Source organism: Myodes glareolus, chromosome 9 (assembly GCF_982192425.1).
Source record: "Myodes glareolus chromosome 9, mMyoGla1.1, whole genome shotgun sequence".
NCBI lineage: Eukaryota > Metazoa > Chordata > Mammalia > Rodentia > Cricetidae > Myodes > Myodes glareolus.
This window is the reverse complement of record NC_142034.1, coordinates 49,912,552-49,919,467: the sequence shown is the minus strand read 5'-3', so window position 1 is coordinate 49,919,467 and position 6,916 is coordinate 49,912,552. Positions and strand designations below refer to the sequence as shown.

At 37.9% G+C, this 6,916-nt stretch overlaps 1 pseudogene; it reads right to left on the bottom strand.

Moving 5' to 3' along the window:
* Positions 1-251: 251 nt before the first annotated feature.
* Positions 252-1,193, bottom strand: LOC125403083 (olfactory receptor 1468-like; annotated as a pseudogene).
* Between the last annotated feature and the right edge of the window lie 5,723 nt (positions 1,194-6,916).

The window sequence follows — 6,916 nt, the reverse complement described above, 5'->3', positions numbered from 1 at the left end:
GAAATTTGTGTAATATCATAATATATTGGGAAGAAATAAAGAACAGCCAAAACAGTGTGCATGCAAGCCAGAGGAAGACATCACTAATTCAACAAAGTCCTGTTCCATACTTAAACTACTTTGCAATACTGCCTTTTGCAAATGGAAATGTAGGTTCTTGAATGCTGATTCTATTATAGGGATACATTTTGTAATATTAGCATCAATATATATATATTAGGTAAATTTAAGTAAAAGTCCCAGTGCTGCAATTATAGGCATATTTTCTTCTTGCGAAGGACTCTTAGCAGGGCCTCTTTCATGTCTCTGTTCCTCAGGCTGTAGATGAAAGGGTTCATCATGGGTGTCACTACTGTATACATCATGGCCATGACAGTCTCCTTCACAGTAGACTTATTAGTTGATGGACAAAGGTAGAGACCAATAATTGCTCCATAGAACAGTGAGACCACAGACAGGTGGGAGCCACAAGTAGAGAAGACCTTGTGGATAACCCGAGCAGATGAAACCTTTAGGATGGAACAGACAATTTGTACATAGGACACAATGATAAGTGAGAATGGGATGAGAATAATGGGCCCTGCCAAAATAAATATCACTAGTTCATTAATAAAAATATCAGAGCAGGCCAACTTGAGCAGGGCAGATGTGTCACAGAAAAAGTGCTGGATCACATTGTCCTTGCAGAATGACAGTCTAGCCAAGAGTAGGGTATGTAACATGGAATTCAGCATGTTAAGCACCTAGGACAGAACTACCATACATACACAGAGCTTGGGGCTCATGGTGCTGGTGTAATGAAGCGGGGAGCAGATGGCCACATAGCGGTCATAGGCCATGACCACAAGGAGGAAGTTTTCCATGTTTCCAAAAAAAATGAAAAAGTACATTTGTGTCAGGCAACCTGCATAGGAGATGAATGGATCTTGGCTCTGCATGTTTTGCAGCAATTTGGGCATTGTGACAGAGGCAAAGCAGAAGTCAGAGAAGGACAGATTACTAAGAAAGAAGTACATGGGTGTGTGGAGATGGGAGTCCAGTAGAATGAGGATAATGATAAGAAGGTTTCCCAGGATGGTCGTGAGGTACATGGCCAGGAACAGGGCATAGAACAGGTGCTCATGCTCTGGGGGGATGGGCAGACCCCGGAGGATGAAGTGAGATATGACAGTTTGGTTTTTCACTATCATTCTTGTTATCTAGTATCCTCTTGAGAAAAATTAGAATCTTTTATATTAAAAAAATGAACATATATTTTGTACAAAAATAGAACTGACAATGATTATAGTGGCTATATGCTCAAACTCCAAATGTCTGTAACCATTATAATCATCAATGATTTTTCCCAACTTTTTCAAAACTTGATTTTATCTCCCATCATTTTCTATAGAGCTCTATGCATTTTCTACTGAGACACAAACACACTAATGCTTCTCTCCCCAGCGCCCTGCTCAACTGTTGCTTATTCATTTGTCATTTGCTGTATGTTATTTTGTATATTGATGTGATTGGAAAATTTGATGAACTTTGTACTCATAATTTTATATAAGTTTCAAAAGAACATGCATGCTCCAGTGCCTTAGATTACCATTTCTAATTCAGATGTGTATGTCTCTGTAATACACAGATTTCAGCTCCACTGGTTACTAACCATCTTCTTTTCTGCATGTATGATAGGCATCAGGATCTCAAAAGCCCCAAGTGAAATTCATGTCTTCACTTTGTTGTCTTCCAAAGTATTCCTCAATCTCTTCACTCTCCAGTCTCTCACTGGATAGTAAAAGAAATTCAAGTTTGAGTCAGAAATCTCTGAATTTGGGTCCATTTCCTTCTCCTTATTTTGAACTACTGTCATACATCATACAGTGTCTTCCCTTCATTCTGCTCCTATTTTATCCATCTTCTTCTGTGAGATTACACCCATATATCAATATCACCTCTTGTCTTTACTGGAACACAGAAGAAAATTCAGTTTCTATTTATGTTCTTATGTGTCTTGCCACTTCTCTTCTTCAACATGCTTCATTTATGCATTCTAACAGATGTTCAATAAAATATTGTCTGATTTATTCTTAACATTACCAGTGTTGCTCTGAGGGTAAGGATAAAGCTCCTAATAGAGACACAAACACTGTTACATATACACACATATGCCAGTGATATTTCCCTGTATGCTTTCATAGTGACACTTGTATTTCTGTCTTCATCAATAGTGGTGTTAAAACTCTTCCCCTCCCCCATTTTAGAGTTATTTTTCTACTTTACTATCACTTTTACCCTCTTTATTATTTCCCCTAAGTAAGACCTTCAGCCACGTCCCGTAACATCCTACATGTATTCAGTGCACTTATTATTTTAATTACTGCTTTAAGATAACTTTACATCAGTTGCAATCTATGTGCATTAGAGGTATTATTTGACTTCATTCTGTTTGACTATTTATAATTTTTCCTAATCTCATGATTATGACTATTTCCAAAGTCATGATCTATGACTTTGTCCAGTGAAATTTTTTTGGCTTGGTGCTCAAACTGATATAAATTTTTCAACTTAATTGGTAGAAAATTGCCCCATTTCAGTTGTAATCCTTGAACAGGTAGCATTAAATTTTAGATTCTATGATGAGCATCAGAGGTTTAATGTGGTATATGAACAAAGTTAGGGATATTAATTTGCATCACTCCTCAGTAATGCTGATATCTCCAAGTCACATACATATGCTTTAATCCATAAAATGCCATTGATAACAGTGAAGAAAACAAATAGATGAAAAATTTTATGAATTATAAACAGAAGGAACAAATTTACTTCAGAATCTACAATAAAGTAATTATCAGATGACTATGGTCTATGTGATTGTTGATTTACTCATCAAGAGGATTATGCTCAATACCAAATTTAGACAAATTCTCGTTAGTAATAAGATACTCTAAAAATGTCATTAAAATCTGTAGATTTTGCATTAACAACTAACACTTTAAAGTGAGCTTTATTCAGTAGGACACAATAATTAGGGGAAGAGGACAATACACTGTAGAAAAAAATCTTCATTTCTGCCTTAGATATAAGTCTATAACCTTCACTCTTCTCAGAAGCCCCACTATTCTACACAGTTTTCACATATTCACCTTATCAGTCACTAATCTATGCAGCCAGTATCCTAAGTCACATGCATGCACACACACACACATACACACACACACACACACACACACACACGCACACACACATCATTTGGTGAGTCTGGACAACAGTGGTTAATGAATCTATCACAAGTCTCAACTCTGACAATACAGGAGAATCATCAAGAGCTGTAAGCAACTTTATGTGAAATGTTACAGTCAAGCCTGTCTGCTTGTATCTTCACAGACTGACAAACTTTAATGCAGCTGAATCCAGAGTTTTTACACTTAGATATTACATATTAGCCTGGCAGAGGGGAAAACCATGTAGGGAAAAATCATGCACCATTTAAAAAGATGCTCTCTTTATGGATCCAAAACTGGCATGAAACATGAAACACTCCTGACTCTTTCCTGAACACTGTGATTACAGGTATGTGCCACCATCCCCAGCTTCTGCTTCTCCTATAAACGAACAGTACCCTTGTGTTATAGAGGCTTGTGCACATAGATCACAATCCATAGAAATCACCATCAACTGTTACCAATGATGAGCTAATGGAGTTCTTGCCTTGTTTAGATATTAAAACCACAATTCTCAAATTAAGCAGCACTTAGAAATACCAAGGGGTATGTTTCTAGCCATTGGTAAAACTGCATATCATCTTGGATTCTGTAGAAAAACTGATTGGATTATACAGATTTCATTTTACATGAGCACCTAGATGATACTATTGTGTTCCTTGATGGACTACACTTGGGAGAAAACACAGATGTGACCACCAAAACACAGATTTGTGAACTTGTACACATAAGATTGGCCATCATCTTGGGTAGGACATTGTTCAGCGCTTGATAAAATAATCCCCACAGTGTAAAGTATATTAAACCACTCAGCATGAGAGCAGTGAGTACTGCTCTTGGATTGAAATGGTGGAATACTGAGAAGAAATTATATAATTAGTAATAGTAATAAAGCCACCAATATGAAATCTGATACATGATGACCATGAAACATTCACACTCTGATAAATTCTTGGGAGACAAAGAAAGAAGAATGTTATCATTCCTGAGAACTGTCCTGCATCACACTGGAAATTCATGTGGATTGACCCCCAGACAACTTACTTTTCTGAATGTACTCAGATCTTCTGAGACTGAGTCAAAGTTTCAGGTTCAGGATCCTGCTCACCTTTATTTTCTTTGAAAGCTCAGGAACTAGTGGCCTCAGTACTCTTCTATCTGCCCATCCCTACTCACATCCACCTGGACACATTTCTGGGCCTTAGAGGCCCTGAATCTCTTAGGAGTTCATATACTGTGTAACTCATTAAAGATATACTAATTACCCAGGTTCTTCCTAGGAACAATTTACCTCAGGTATCTCCAGTGGAAACCAATTATTACTGATCACTCCTTCTTACACTTAGGGGGTGGTAAAATTTAAAGAACAACAAGAAACAAAAGGAATAAACACATGCAATCACAAGAAAACAAAAAGGTGGAAAGATGCACACCCATTGACTGCTCAGGTAATGAACAAGTTTCTGCTTGACTGGAGCCTGCTTTGTTAGAGTGAGAAATGAAGAAGTTGACTAGAAAACCATTCACAATTTATCAGTATTTTCATTAATAATATATTAAAGCATCTCACACAAAAACATTTACACAAGAAGACATGGAGAGCTTTAAAATTTTTGGTTATTATCCTCGCCTTTAATGGCTAAACCATCACTCCATTCCATCCAGCAGTAGTTTTCAAGTGGAATGAGATCAAAGAATATCACACACAGTGAGGTATCTTCCAAATACAGCATCTCAATTCAACATGACTGACTATCTGCAAAAGGATTTAGGACATATACACAGCCTTATGCAAAAATATTTAAACATCATCAGCCAACTTCCTAAGTCTCAATAAAAAGGGCATAAATATGGTGTTGTTTTTTTTGTTTTCTCTACTCCTTTGGGTGACAGTCAGCCAGCTCCCAAATAAAGCTCTTATAGAGGCTTATTTTTAATTATAAATGCTCAGCCTTAGCTTCTCTGTTTCTTGCCAGCTTATCTTAACCTAAATTATCCCATCTATCTTTTGCCTCTGGACTTACTCCTTTTCTATTTCTGTATACATTTTCTTTACTTCTTACTCTGTGTCTGACTGTGTTGCTGGGTTGCTGGCTCCTGAAGTCCTCCTCCTTCCTCTCCTGTTCCTTGAACTGTTTTCTTCCTCCTTCTCCCATTTCTCTTTCTATTTATTGTCTTGGCCTGCCAATACCACCCATTCTTTCTACTGCCTCGCTATTAGACTGTTCAGCTCTTTATTAGACTATCAGGTGCTTTAGACAGGCACAGTAACACAGCTTCACAGAGTTGAACAAATGAAACATAAAGAAAAGTAACACACCTAAAATAATTTTTTACAACAACATGGCAAAAAGTCAATAGAAAAACAGTCCAGCCTGGATCAGCTCAGCGACATTCCTGACCAGCAAGGGGCATTGACTTCTAGCAGACAGCCATCGGAGGGGTGAGTTTGCTTCTGTCCCGAAGCAGGCAGGAGCCCGGCGAGGAAGAGTTCAAACTTTCCCCGACCCCCTAGACTCCCAGGTTAGCCTGCAGTGCCGGCTAAAACCTATTAAGCTCTCCTGCCTGCCATCCCAACTTCCATCCAGGTTCATCTTCCTGTATTTCTCCCTTCCCCCTGGGGCCATAAAATTTCCCCAGCTCAGCTGCCTTGCTCGCTGGGTGTGGGCTGTAGGTACATCCCTGCAGGAGGCAGTTCCTGTGTTTTAAAATCCTGCCTGAGGACAGGTAGGACTTTTGTCAGTGAAGTCCCTGCCCAGCAAGGGAAACTGACCCTGTACCAGAAGATCCAATAGAGAGCATTTGAAGGAAAAGATGGGCAGACCCCAAGGCAAGACCTCATCCAACAATCTGAAAAACAACATGAAAACACCAGATCCCAAGGACCCTACAACAGAAGGACTTGAACACCTTAACCCAGAAGAAGTGGAAAAAAGTGCCATTATGAAAGCAATAGAGTCACTTAAACAGGATATGAATAACTCCCTTAAAGAATTGGATGAGAAGTATAACAAAAAGTTTGAAGAAATGAGTAAAGAAATGGATGAGAAATATAACAAAAAGTTTGAAGAAATGAGTAAATCCATGAATGATACCCTGGGAAACCAAGAAAAAAAATCAAACATGTAAAGGAAACAGTTCAAGAATTGAAAACTGAAATGGAGGCAATGAAGAAAACACAAACCTAGAATTGGCTAGATATGGAAAACCTAGGTAAACGAACGGAGACTACAGAATCAAGCATAACCAATAGAATACAGGAGATAGAAGAACGAATCTCAGAGTCTGAAGATACCAGAGAGAAAATAAACTCTCTGATCAAAGAAAATGGCAAATCCAACAAATTCTCTTCACAAAACTTTCAAGAAATCTGGGATAATAAAAAAACCAAATCTAAGAATAATAGGGATTGAAGAAGGAGAAGAATTGCAGATCAAAGACCCAGAAAATATATTCAACAAAATTATAGAAGAAAACTTTCCCATCCGAAAGAATGATATTCCTATGAAGATTCAAGAAGCATAGAGAACACTGAATAGACAGGATCAAAAAAAAAATCCCCTCGCCATATAATAATCAAAACACAAAACATATAGATTAAAGAAAGAGTATTAAGAGCTGCAAAGGAAAAAAGTCAAGTAACTTATAAAGGTAAACCTATCAGGCTTACACCGGACTTCTTTATGGAAACCATGAAAACCAGAAGGTCA